At 34.8% G+C, this 13,365-nt stretch overlaps 2 long non-coding RNA genes across 2 annotated transcripts; both read left to right on the top strand.

Annotated features, from left to right (window-relative positions):
• Positions 1 to 7,071: 7,071 nt before the first annotated feature.
• On the top strand, positions 7,072 to 8,648 carry LOC135074188 (uncharacterized). Its single transcript, XR_010257769.1, has 2 exons — positions 7,072 to 7,329; positions 8,383 to 8,648. It is a non-coding gene; the product is annotated as an uncharacterized LOC135074188 (long non-coding RNA).
• Positions 8,649 to 11,273: 2,625 nt separating this feature from the next.
• Positions 11,274 to 12,406, top strand: LOC135074187 (uncharacterized). Its single transcript, XR_010257768.1, has 2 exons — positions 11,274 to 11,330; positions 11,489 to 12,406. It is a non-coding gene; the product is annotated as an uncharacterized LOC135074187 (long non-coding RNA).
• The last annotated feature ends 959 nt before the right edge of the window (positions 12,407 to 13,365 follow it).

The raw sequence follows: 13,365 nt of genomic DNA, 5'->3' as shown, positions 1-13,365 counted from the left end.
ATAAGGGTCCTTATTGGATAAACATCTTATTCTATTAAAATTGTCGTAGAAAATGAATGAATTTATCGTGAACATGATTTCAATAAGACTGGTGGAATATTTGATTCAGACATTTGTATTCAAATATTGATAAACTAGCGGCCGCCCGCGACTTCGTACGCGTGGATCCCGTTTTACCCCCTTCACCTATCTTACGCGGTTTAGATTTTTTCAAACAAATGTTTTTTCCCGCTAACTCCCGTTCCCGTGGGAATTTTGCAATATCCTGTTGTAACTAAGCTTTAAGTTTACTAAGGTACCTACATGCCAAATTTCAAGCGTCTAACTTAAGCGGTTTAGATTTTTTATACAAAAGGATTTTCCCTCTAATTCCTGTTCCCGTGGAAATTCCTAAGTATACTATAACCTGCCCAGGAGTATGAAGAATAATTGTACCAAGTTTCGTTAAAATCCGTCGAGTAGTTTTTGTTTCTATAAGGAACATACAGACGGACAGACAGACAGACAGACAAAAATTTTACTGATTGCATTTTTGGCATCAGTATCGATCACCAATCACCCCCTGATAGTTATTTTGAAAATATATTTCATGTACAGAATTGACCTCTCTACAGATTTATTATAAGTATAGATGTATCTCATCTTTTACTATTTTATTCTGAACAATCACAGAAAAAGTTACCTATCTCATATAGGAAAAGGTATATCATACAATATTCATCAGCATTGTAGGTACAGTTTCGTTGGTAGTCTCTAGAGGATGCTAATCTAGATGTTTCAGAGATAAAGCAAGTAAAGGTAAAGGTTAATATCAAAGTTAACAAATGACAATAATTTGGTGAAAAGTAACACGTTGTCCGTCAACACGTTCGTTCACAGCCTTAACAACACGTCAGATATGAACTTATTAAAAATTAATTAAGTAATTAAGCTGTAGTTTTAGAAACTTAAGAATCAGAATAGAAACTAGAAATTCACAGAAGCAAAAGTTCACGTGACATTTAGATATTCCTCAACTATAATGTCTGCAAAAAGTTTGACAGTTCCAATAGTCGCCAGGCTTAGTATTTCGTAGTATCCTTTGGTCTACCCTCCTGAGAGCGCTAAGCCGGAAGTGTCAGAGTAGATGGGTACTTACGGCCACAGGCTAATTGCTACACAATCATCCGCCCGAAGATGGAGCTAGTCCGCTGGGAGAATGTATTGGTACAAGCAACGAGCTTCAGCGGCATTCAACTTAGTACGTAGTACCTAACTAAAAATGAAAATTTAGTCCAAGATACGACTCTACAAGCTAACATTTTCAATAACAATGAAATTAGATTTAATATACAGTAAAATAGAGCAAGTTGATCAAGTAGACACTACCTATTTGGTTATAATTATCAAAATAACTCTAACAAAACGACGTAAAGGTTCAAATGTTGATTAGAAACGCGCGTTATCTTGGAAACTCTTTCAACAAAAACATCTAAATAAGGGACAACTATTCCAAAAACCGCCGTGACAAAATACCTACTCCTTTTATAACTGAATTTCTCATTGAAATACAAAAAATCACACTGAAATATTTTGAAATACAATACATAATAGGAGAAAATTGTAGGTGGGAGGGTGTTGTGGGAATTTTGTGACTGGATCCGATATTAAAAATAATTCCATCTATATTTGGATGTTCTTTGTCCTTTGTAAATGTGGTAGCAAATTCAAACATGATGAATGAAAGATATTGTTACTCGTAGTTTGCAAAAAATCATTGTATACGTAAAAAACTTGAATCTATCCTGAAATTGTTAATTGTTTGTAGAATATTGCGATCTTCAATTAGACTGCTATACCTACAGTTGCTGAAAACACCAAATCGGAGCAATAAGCAACTAAAAGCAAAGCTTGTTATAAATGGATGAACAATGAAAAGCATGACTGCTAGATATTTCAGCTGAACAGCCATCGACAAAACGTCAATAGTAACTGAAACTTTGCATTGTTACTTAGCGGTCTCACTAATGAGTTTCTGAACTTCGATGTTTGTTTCTTACGTAGAAGATACTGAAATTATTTCGAAAATAATAGATTAAAGCTCAATGGTGTCGATTGCAGATATTAATAGAATGAAATGGAAGTGGACAACAAGTGGGATGGTTTTGTTATTTTCCATTGTTTTAAAACGTAGTCCGTCTTTGCACGCGAAAAGGACGTTGGAGGGTGATTGCGAGCTGACGATATGATTCTATGTGTTGTGTATCATTAAATTAATGTCCAGCAGTTGTGTTTGTAGATGGACTAACCTGGCAGAGAGCACAGATCTCACATTAAAGGATTTATTACTTTCGCAGCATTCCATGTTTTAAAAGGTTGAAACAAGCTCGTATGCAAATTAGTTTCACCTAACCTACATGTTTTAGGAGCATTTAAATAACGAAGATACAGCGGGGAGATGAGATGCGGGTGAAGGTCTGGAGGGGTGGAAATCACGTATCTGCCAGCACGCCCGGCCTTCCCGCGGGATCCGGGGAAATGGCACACGGATACATATGACGGCTCATAAGAAATTTAAATGGGGAACGCGATTATGTTTGATTTGTTTAGATCGAATTGCTGGATTAGGATACTTTATTGGAGATAGAAACTTTGATTTGTGCAAATGAACGAGGGAGATGAACCTTCTGAAATGTCAAATTATTTCAGGTTATTTCAGGTTCGATTGTGGTATGAAAATCCCGCGATTTAGTGATGGTATTCAGTTACGATTACCCAAGACAAGGTATATTGAGGCCAATTATACTTTTACTTTTAGAATAATCCGTCGGGGTTGTCTGGAATAAATTCTTTCTAGTGATGAGATGAGATGAATTTTTATATTTCTTGGAATTTTAGGAATTGCATACAACTTCTACCTAATCTAATATTGTTCTGATAACATATTATGCATTACAATGCAATTTTATTGTTTGTTTCATAAAACGATGGAGATGAGACTTGACAACTGATATTATTCGATAAGCACATGACTGATTAGTATGTAAGTAGGTATCAAAGTGGAACCGAGTTGTATATCTTTGTATAGTACCTATTTACTAATCCTTTATCATTTAACTAAAGACAATGATAGTATAGCATTCAAAATATACATATTTAATGATAAATAGTTAATTATCTTGCTGATATAGGATCATTGACTCCAAGCTATCACTGCCTAGTTTTACCTTGGTGTTTGTTCAACAAAGAGTGAAGTAGTCTCCATTCTTTGTATTGAGGCACATTCATCACGAATTAATAATTTAATGACAGAAAATCCATACTTCGTGATCAATCAATTATTTTCATTTGTTAATCTTTTCTTTTAATCTGAAGTAAGGTTACTTTTAAAGCGTCATATGGGCCTTGTAAAAATTTTAATGGTCAGTTAAAACAAAACTAGGTAGGTAGATACTTACGCAAACACAAGGAAGATGTTTGTTTATTTTTAAATTGTCATGTGTTTTGGATTTACTATTTATCAACTGCCATAAACGATAAGTGGCACTCATAGATAATGTGTTTATACTTAGGTAGTAGCAATAAAAAATGCTTCTACACTTGATAAGTTGATGTTGCTGTAGTCATAAAATTTTACAGATACATAATATTCTTTTATATAAATTTATCTTGCGTAATTACACGGTTTTATTGTGTTTGCCGTATATGTTTGAGTTCTTTAGGACCGAGGCCGCGAGGTGGGTACTAAATAGAACTGAAATAAGAGTCGTAATATTTGTATTTCATCGTCAAAGAGCGAATTCATTTGCGCGTGAACCTTGGACTGGCACTGTGTTTTTCTAGCGAAATGGATTGATCTAGCGAGGAAAATGATCGGACCGGATAGAACTTTTTTTGAAAATCCACCCTAGATATAATGGACTATGCAAATTCTTTTTAAACCCCTAAAAAGGTATATTCTTTTTCGTACGATTCATCTTTGTTTCTGTTACATTGTCTACCAGCTGGTTAGGATAATGTAGAGCTCGCAAATGTAGTAGTCATACCAACGTCTTTTGATAATATGTTTGGTTCAATAAAAATCATACAGACAGATCTAATAATTACTCCTATATCCTAAAAGGACTACAGTATACTGACAGTGAATGCATAATTATAATAAGTAGGGTCTTGTGGGTAGTCTTTAAACTACGGGACCCAAAAAAGGGGCTTTAAGCCTAAATCTGTAATTGATTTCATCTTGTAACAATCTATATCTAAAGGTCACTGATTGACTGACTCACTCGTCATGAAATCTCAGAAACTACAAGTGCTAGGAGTATCAAATTTTGCATGGGGGTTCCTTTTAGAGTGTAGGTGCTCACTAAGACGGGATTTTGCAAAATTCAACTCCTTAGGGGGTCAAACAGGATCCACGCGTAACAAGTCACGGGGGGCCGCTAGTAACTCCTAATTTTATCCCTTAAAGGAACCTACCGGCCTTTCAATCCACTAGTAGAGGTGAAAGTTATACAATATGTACGTTTATTAGAGCAAGTTATGCCGATCTCGGAGTGTACCATCGTTTCGCCTGAAGACATCCACTTGGAACGAGGCCAGGCGAAAAGTTTCGGAGGTAGTTTGTCGGTTGCGACGGCGCCAGGGAACGATTAAATTACACGTATTTGCTCTGCTTGCTCAATTTGGCTAAATACAAAAGGTCCAGTTTGATTTAAAATCAGTTTTTTTTTATATCCCACGTTAGTGTACATATTTTAGGAGTATCCAACCAATTTCCTTGAATGTACGAACTTATGATTAAAAATCCTACGTACAGAAGTTAACAGTTGATTTCATAAACAAAATTTTTACTTCGGAGAAATTGTTTGTAATATACCTACCTAATCAAAATTTAGGTACGGAAAAGGTCATGGGTAAATTGGTGACCAATTAAAAAGTGAGATACAAACACTACAACGAAGATAAGGAAAAACATAAAGACAAAATAGAAGAAAAGATCAAAGTCAACATTAAGCATAGTTAGGAAAATAAATATACTTTTTATATAAGTAGAAAAATAAATCCAGATGTAAAACAAGCTGTTGAGTTTCTAAATAAATAAGGTAGGTAAGTACCAAAAATTTCAGCACTTCGGCAGTTGTCTTGAAGTCACGGAGGAAACTGTTTCACTTAATTTTACGATGATCACGGAATGGAGAATTATAGTTGTTGTGACTGTTCAATTTAGACATTTAATTGATCATCATAATCATATTAATCCCCAATGCTTTCAAAAGTCTTCTCTCCTCGTAATAAAAAAAAAACAATAAACTTTTTTTTTAAACTTAAAGTTTGCAAGTTTGCGTCTCGCGCGTACAGAACGCTCGTTCAAAGCTATTGTTCAAGCTGTAAAGCTTTCACTCATTAGGGTGGCGCTCGTGCGCAAACGACGCGAGTCCGCGATCCGAATTACGATGGTTATGCTCAGCGAGGTTCCTAGCAGATGCCGGTCTTGCCGTCGCCGTGCCGAGTTATTTGTGAAAGCCGGGATGTGTGCACAGCCTAAAGAAATAAGCCAGTACCATGGATATATTCGAGACAAAAACACTAAAACGGAAATACAAAAGAAAAACTCCAAGTCATAGGTTAATAGTCCATGCTAGTACCCAGAAATTGTAACATTCTTTAGCTAGATCACAAAACTGTATAAAATACAGTTCTCTGCTTCTCGAGCTACGAACTACGAGCTGCTACGAGCATTTTACTTTTATAGCCTTTGCGTAACTAAATTTGGAATAGTTGAGTAAGCGTTCAGTTCAACAACCGTAAGTCATGAAGGACTGAAGACATGTCTCCAGGATAAGATGAATTCTTTGGATTATTTTTTGCTATAGGCGCACTATCCTATTTCCCCATTTAGCCTATTTAGTGGGCTATTGCTATATTATTTTAATGCTTATTTTAATTAAGTAAATCTTCTTTTAAAAAATGAAAAAATTAGGCAAATGAACCACTCAAGCAACTGCAAAATCTGATTTAGCTTTCCTATCTATACTGCATCGTGGTCGCGAAGCACCGCGAATGTCTGCAACTCCGCACGCCGAGTGCCCCGCTCCAACCTAAACGTATTTATCTGTGCACCTACAAAATCAACTTCGCGGTATGGAGCCTTCGTGGATGCGAAATCGCTGTAATGTACCGATGAATATTTCAAATACTCGCCAAACTAGCGAATCGCTACGGAACGCGGCACGTGTGTTTGGTAACAATATTTGGAACTTCGAGCCAATTTTGGAAATTCTTTCAGCAAAAGAAAACTGTGTCGTAGCGAGAGAGGGAGTCGTGCTGATTATTTGCGAAACATTTATGTACCTTCCTCGTATGTAGGTGTTTGTAGGGTCAGAGCCGCAGACTATGTCTAGGTATCTATACCTAAGCATAGGGATATTTTGTCAACAAAAATGTTTTCAAGATGAAAAATCTTGAGTAAGACTGACAAAATGAATGAAAGAAGAGGATTCTATTTCCGGGACAGTTTCAAAAATTCAGTAAAAGTTACAGGGTAAAAGAATTGACAAGGCCATGACCCAAATGCTCCGACCGACACCCTAAAGTTGGAAGTGAAAATTAGACGGGAATAACTCTCAGTTGATCGGAAATGAGACTTGAAAAAACAAGTGATTAAAGACTTGCCAGACCCTCCGGGCATTTTTGACAATATTCAAATCCTCCTCACAGTTGCGTTAAGGAGGAGTTCTGTCCAAGTAAGATAAAGTGTTATTTTTTGGTCAAATTCCATAACAAGAAGGATTTTAATGTGTAATTTGACTTCAAATGAACTGTAACTATGACTTTCTTTCTTTGGGACTAGAGACATAAACAGATGCTTACATAATATTTAAATATTTTAAAGTCCCAACAACCACCCCTGTATAATCATACTCGTATGTAGGAATTTGAAAAACATAGCCTGAAAGTTGTTAGTACAAAATACTATAGTTTTTATTAATTTTAATTAAGTAGGTACGTATTTTTATTATCGAAAATACCGCGTCATCCATTTGGAATTATCATATTTGTACAAACAAAATTAATGTCCCTCTTCATCCACAATCAAAACAAATGTTTATCGTCTCATATAACCCCAGTTTATAGGTACAACTTGATATTATAATTATGCTCAGTGATTAAAACACATTTGAGAACAAATACTTAGCTCAGAAGACGTATTTTGTTGTATAATTTTACATTGCTCTGTAAAAATGTCTATACATTATAATATTTTGTGTTCAGTGCTTGTCATTGCCTTTGTAGTGCTGTGTAATGCTGATTATGATGCACATGAGTGCATTTACGACGATAGTGGGTTATGTAAGTACCGATAGATTTTTATTACTTAAGATAAATAGGTATACCGTATACGCTTGTGACTCTCATCAGGTGTACCTATCTATCTCTTCTATGGAATAATTATAGTGTTAATATTTTTTTTAATGAATTATAACAACAGCATCTTGCTATAAAATTAGAAAGATATAGGTAAATAAAATAAATAAAAAAATTGGTAGTACGAATGGGTTGCATAATTTTAATAAATTGTACTTTTATTTGTCTGTACCTATATCGACAGAAGAAGATGTATAGATGAGTTTTCTTGGAAGGATTTGAGATTTGTAGATAATACTGCCGTATTGCCTTGATAGACCTGATATCTAATATACAGACAGGGCCATCTTTTATTAGCATCGGGAACTTGTAATGTGCAGTCTATAAACTTACCCAGACTACTGTTTTTTACTTGGGTGGTAGAAATAAGGAGAAAAGTTGGTTACTTTTCTATTTATCGTGTAGTTACGGGCAATTAACTGACGAAGCACTGCACACTGGTGGTGCTTTGCATTAAAGTTATGGCAAACTAGTTTACTCACGCACATCGCAAAACTAGTAACAAAATATCAGAAACACTACTCCGAGGGCTAGATTGCGTATGCATAGGATTCAGGGCTGATACACTGCCCAAGGGAAATGCTCCAAAAATAGTTAACACGATGGATGTTAAATTGCCAGCAACAAATTGACTTTCAAATGCTGGCTAACTCACTTTGTGTGAATTGTTTCGCATCATTTCATTTCAGTTTAAACACTTTATGAATAAGTTTGCTTTCGCAGCTAAAATGTTTTTTTAATGTGTTTAAAAATAGTTACACTTCAGTCTGGGTTCGCCGTAATTACAAACATAGACTCATCAATTTATATTTCTAATTAATTAGGCGAACATGAAATTTTAATCTTACAAATCTGACTCTACGACAACAATCTATTGCAATGCGATGGATTGACCTTAAGATTCAGTGTAGTGGGTGTCGTGTAGTAGTAAATGTTAAAAGATTATGTACTAACTAATATGTCTTTATCTATTTTCAGGCATCGAAGATTGCCCTCCAGGCACAATTTCATACACGTCAGGGTGCGGAACAAAAGAAACGATGTCCCAGCGCACTTGCCGTCGTCCCATCGCGCGATCCATAGGCTTCATATGTGACCTGTCCCGGTGCGACTGTCCCGATCCCAAGGTGTGGGACGAGACTATTGAGAAATGCGTTTTCTACAAAGATTGCTCTTCGAAAAATTTTTCTGGCAGGAATCGTTTGTAGATTAGCAGCACTGGTTATTAAAGAGTGATTAGAGAATTTTATGTTTCATTATACCTACCAGTAGGTTGGAAGTATCCAAAAGTATCATAAAATATGTTTCACTTCCTTCAGTGTGGGTTGCGACAATAACTCTTTTGTACCTAGTTAAGTACCTACTAATAAGTAGGCACTTGATAATAGGTTATAGCTTGATCGAGATTACCAGAGGCCGATTCAGAGTGTGAATCTGGGTCAGTATTTCAGACCCTGTTCATATTTAAAAAAAAAAGGAAATAATTATTATTTGATATTTTTACTAATAATATTAGTAGTAACTGACGATATTATTAATTTAATTAATAATGTATGATTATCCCCAGTAGTTTTCAAGTGTTATTGTTATCACTATATTAGTCAAAATGTTCAAGATATCAGTAATAGATAATGCTGCTGAACTGATCCCATCTGCGTATGGAAGAGACCGCCTAACGACGGTATCTTATCTATTATCGCAATCTATCAGTTTTATCGATAAGAACTGTCTACAGTATTTTTGCGCACGGGTTATGCATAGCTTATTTTTATTGCTTTAAAAGGTAGAAATAAGAATAACAACAAAAAATTGTTCTAATTTGCTTATAAGCGTAAAAAATAGAAAAATTCATATGAATGAATGTATGAAACATGGACATAGAGATGCCAAATTTTTTTTTTCTTTCTTTCTTTCTTTTTTCTTTCTAATTATTAAAAAATACCAAACATCAATTTAAGATTCATTCTTACAAGAGAAGTTTTAAAATAAAATCCAAATATTTATAAAAAATGTAAAGTTCTACTTTCCATAGAATATTTTTCACATAAATTAACTCTATCATGCCTTCAGTATACTAGCCTTGGTAACGTCGTCTCTCAAATCCCACTATGTATATATATTTTGATGGAAGCGTGCCCCTTGTTCTTGCGAATAAGCCCCCATAAATCCCATAATTATCTATAAATGTATCCCAATAAGAACGTGACGTGCATCTTTAGAGACATTCAGCTATGAAGATGGAAAATTCAAATAACTATAACTTCTTAAAAAGCAAATATTTTCCATTTGTAATCGCACTTTTTTTATATAAATTTGCTTATATAAACAGAATATAATAAGTAAAATCCATGCGCAAAAAAAAAAATATTGAACGGTGTAATAAATAACTTTAATAGCAAACTTGTAAGTAATCCAATTACCTACATAATTGTAATTTTTTTTTCTGAACTGCACTGACTGAAATAGACCGTCTTGCATTAAAAAGTTTTCTCTTTCTTTGCGATATTTTTTATTTTCCTTGAATGTGAGAATGGGTTTTGATAGTACCATGTATGGCCAACTAAACAAATAAGTAAGTAATTCGAGTTTAAATACTTAGAATGACTTTGTTGGTTGGATTCTGGACTGAAAGTAATGAAGACAGAAAGATTAAAATTCCTAAATCTAAAACTTGCTTGCCTGTAGTGCCATCTAAATCTCTTGGGTAAGTATTGCCAAAGAAATTTCTACATTGCTTACTTGCGTTTATATATAATTTTACAAAGATCATATGGATAATATAATCGCGTGTGGTGTGATGGAAACCTTGTGAAAGGTCAAGCAGATAAAGCCACAATCCACATGTGACTGACTCACATGGACCCACATGATCTCGTGATCAAGATTAATACAGGCTGTGTAAAAATATTCTACTACCACAATATCTATTGCTATCAAACATCAAGGTATTTAATTTTAATAGCATACTGTGGTAGTAGGCGATTATACAGTATGTCGCTTTAAGTTTGAATCAAACAAAAAGCACCGATACTGCTTAAATGCAACCACTTTCATACAGAATCGGTACAAAAAGAATCCAAATTAGAAAAAAATACATGTTTTTACTAATTGGATACTACTGGATTAATTACTGATGTCCATAGATGGTATTAAGATGTTAACTTCCTTCTCTTTCAGAAAGTTTAGCAATCAATCATTTTGTTTGATCCATATCTACTTAAAAAGATACCATGACGTCATGTAGTTTTTGGTTCTTAGTTGACTTTCAGCACAACACTGGGTGTCCAGTTAAGGACTTTTTTGATGCGAGGGATCACATTATTTTTCTTTTTGTGGGTATTGTACAGGTTCGTACAACTACATAATCTTTTAATTTAAATATCAGCATGTACCTATAATCTCAACATATTAATAATATCCACTTCCTACCTACTGTAGCTTCAATATGTACAGCACTAGTACCTATTGTAAAATATCGCTAACCAAACAGTATCATCTTCATTGACATTTGACCTAAATGATGAACTTAGTTACATCGCTCGGTGCTAGTGCACTAGAATGATAACAATGAGGGTAAATTCAGTGGGCTTACTTCCCTCCGGTGGTAATGAAATGGGCAAGAACAAGCTCTGTCTGCAAAAAACCAGAAGAACCTACTTGTCAGGACAGCGTAGTCATGTTTCAGCAAAGTACTCTCTTGCTTAAAGGGCAGGCAAACAAGGTTTGCAAACAGTCATGAAATGTAAGTATCTGCAATGTCGATGCACTAACTGTGATCGTATTCTTAGAGACTGCAATATTTTTTGGTTATTGGAGCTACCGCATTCATTTATATTGGAATAACTACGAGTAGAAGTGCTAGAGCGCATCTATATTAGGAGCCCGACTGTTTGTTTGATACACAGTGCACATCAACACTGCATTAGGTGAGTATACATTGCAATTTGCAGTTACAGCGTTGACAGATTGACATTAGATTACGAGTGCAAAAGATTTAAGGGCTTGTTTGTGATTTCTGCTTGCAGAACTATTTTTAGCAGTCGCAAGTTTTACCTTAAATGCTAAAAAGTCTTTTAACTTTCAGGTAACAACAATGGCGACTTTAATTTCATTATTAGCAGTAACGGCAGTATTAGCAACGCCTAGTGCAGCATTAGAGAGCAGTAGCGACCCACAGAGCGACGCTTGCGCCAAATTGTCGTCGTGTGCCACTTGCCTCAGTAAAAGTTATTGTTCCTGGTGCGTTACCAAGAGCAAATGTACGAAACAGTCTTGCGGCAACGACAACGTTATCTACCCCAAAAGCGTTAAGGCTTTAATGTCCGGACCCCAATTCTGCCCGAGAATTGTCCGCCCGGAGAAAGAGCTCGCATTCGAGAGCGGAAAAAAGCAAATCTTAAGCGTTAAAATCACACAGATCTATTTATACATGGCTTTTACTACTTGGAAATGCAGAATCAGTTTGAACGACGAAGAAATTGATGTGAACGCAGTGCTGCTTGCTGACGAGGTGTATTGTGACTCTGTAGTACTGAGTAATAAATCAGATAAGCCTGAAGCAGCAGGCAGTGTGACGCTGCTGTGGGAACAGAATAAGGTGCTCGACGGGAGTGTGCCTTTCATAGTGTGTCGGTGTGATATGGATTCTGGTTGTGCAGTTTGTAAATAGGTTAAACAGATTCCTTGTGAATGATGATTAAAGTTATTAGAGCACTGGCACAAAATATTATATCAAGACGTACAATGTTAGTATTAGTAATGTAATTTTTATAATATGAAATATTTTCAATTGTAATTAAAATATCTAATCTTATGTAATTATTGTTCAAATTCATTAAGTCAATAATTAAATGTAATATGTGCTAAATATTGTGAAATCCCATTGGCTCATAATACCTTCAACAGTTATTTATTTTTAAATAACTGTTATGTTATATTAAGTTTTATTAAGTAAACACGTGTTATAGTAATAAATATAGCTGCTAACTGTTCTACAAGCTGACCAGTCGTTTTAATTACGCTGAATCATTTTGCAATACTACTTAATTGCAATTGAATATTGCTCGTTACGATTTTCCCCAATAGGTATTCATGTTCCCTGTTGACTGTAACATCGTTTGATCAATTTAATATTCATCGTGTGTACCTAGTTAAATGTAAATAAACATTATCAATAAATAGCGTAGAGCGAATTATTTGACTACAAATCCAAATATTCAAACTGTAAAAGGCTTAATAAAATTTGTATGAGAGATGATCCGATAAAACTTAATTGAAAGTATGTTTTGAACATGATTCCTTTGGAATGACTTTTTCACTACGAACTGTAGTTACTTGGAGACAACAGAATGAGTAAAGAATATTTAAGAAAAAATTTAAAAGATGTGTACAATAAATTCAGTAATCTATTATTTAAAAAAAAATATTAATGCTATCTAGTTTCAGAGTCTAAAACAAAAAATCTTAGTCTGAAATTCCATATTTAAATTGGCAATCTGTCTCTTAAGGCCAAACAATTCATAACCTAGGTTTTAAAACAAATTGATTTAGGTACAATGGAGACTGCAGGAGAGCGAGTCGCTTTACGGATAACGATTTCGATAGTCATTTGTTTGTTCCGGCATTCAACTCTTGAAATTCAAATTGATCGTCGGCGCAGTGGAAACACTAGACTAGTGTGGGACGGATTTGCTGGAATAGATTAAACTACTTAGGTGGTTTAATAACGCCGGTTACCAGCTCACGAATCAACATTTCGACACTGGCAAAATTGAGACTAATTATTTGTCGCCTATACTTACACATATTTTTTATTTGTATTGTTGGAATCTTGGATACTGTAAGTATTGTTTATTCGTACTCTTATGTAGGTATATGCTTTGTTCACTTAGGATTTATCATAACTAATGTGATTTTTGTCAGACATTATGTAACATAATGTTAAAAACAGCTTAAAGAAAA

The sequence above is a fragment of the Ostrinia nubilalis genome, chromosome 8 (genome assembly GCF_963855985.1).
Source record: "Ostrinia nubilalis chromosome 8, ilOstNubi1.1, whole genome shotgun sequence".
NCBI classification, from domain to species: domain Eukaryota; kingdom Metazoa; phylum Arthropoda; class Insecta; order Lepidoptera; family Crambidae; genus Ostrinia; species Ostrinia nubilalis.
This window is presented reverse-complemented; position numbering and strand designations above follow the sequence as displayed.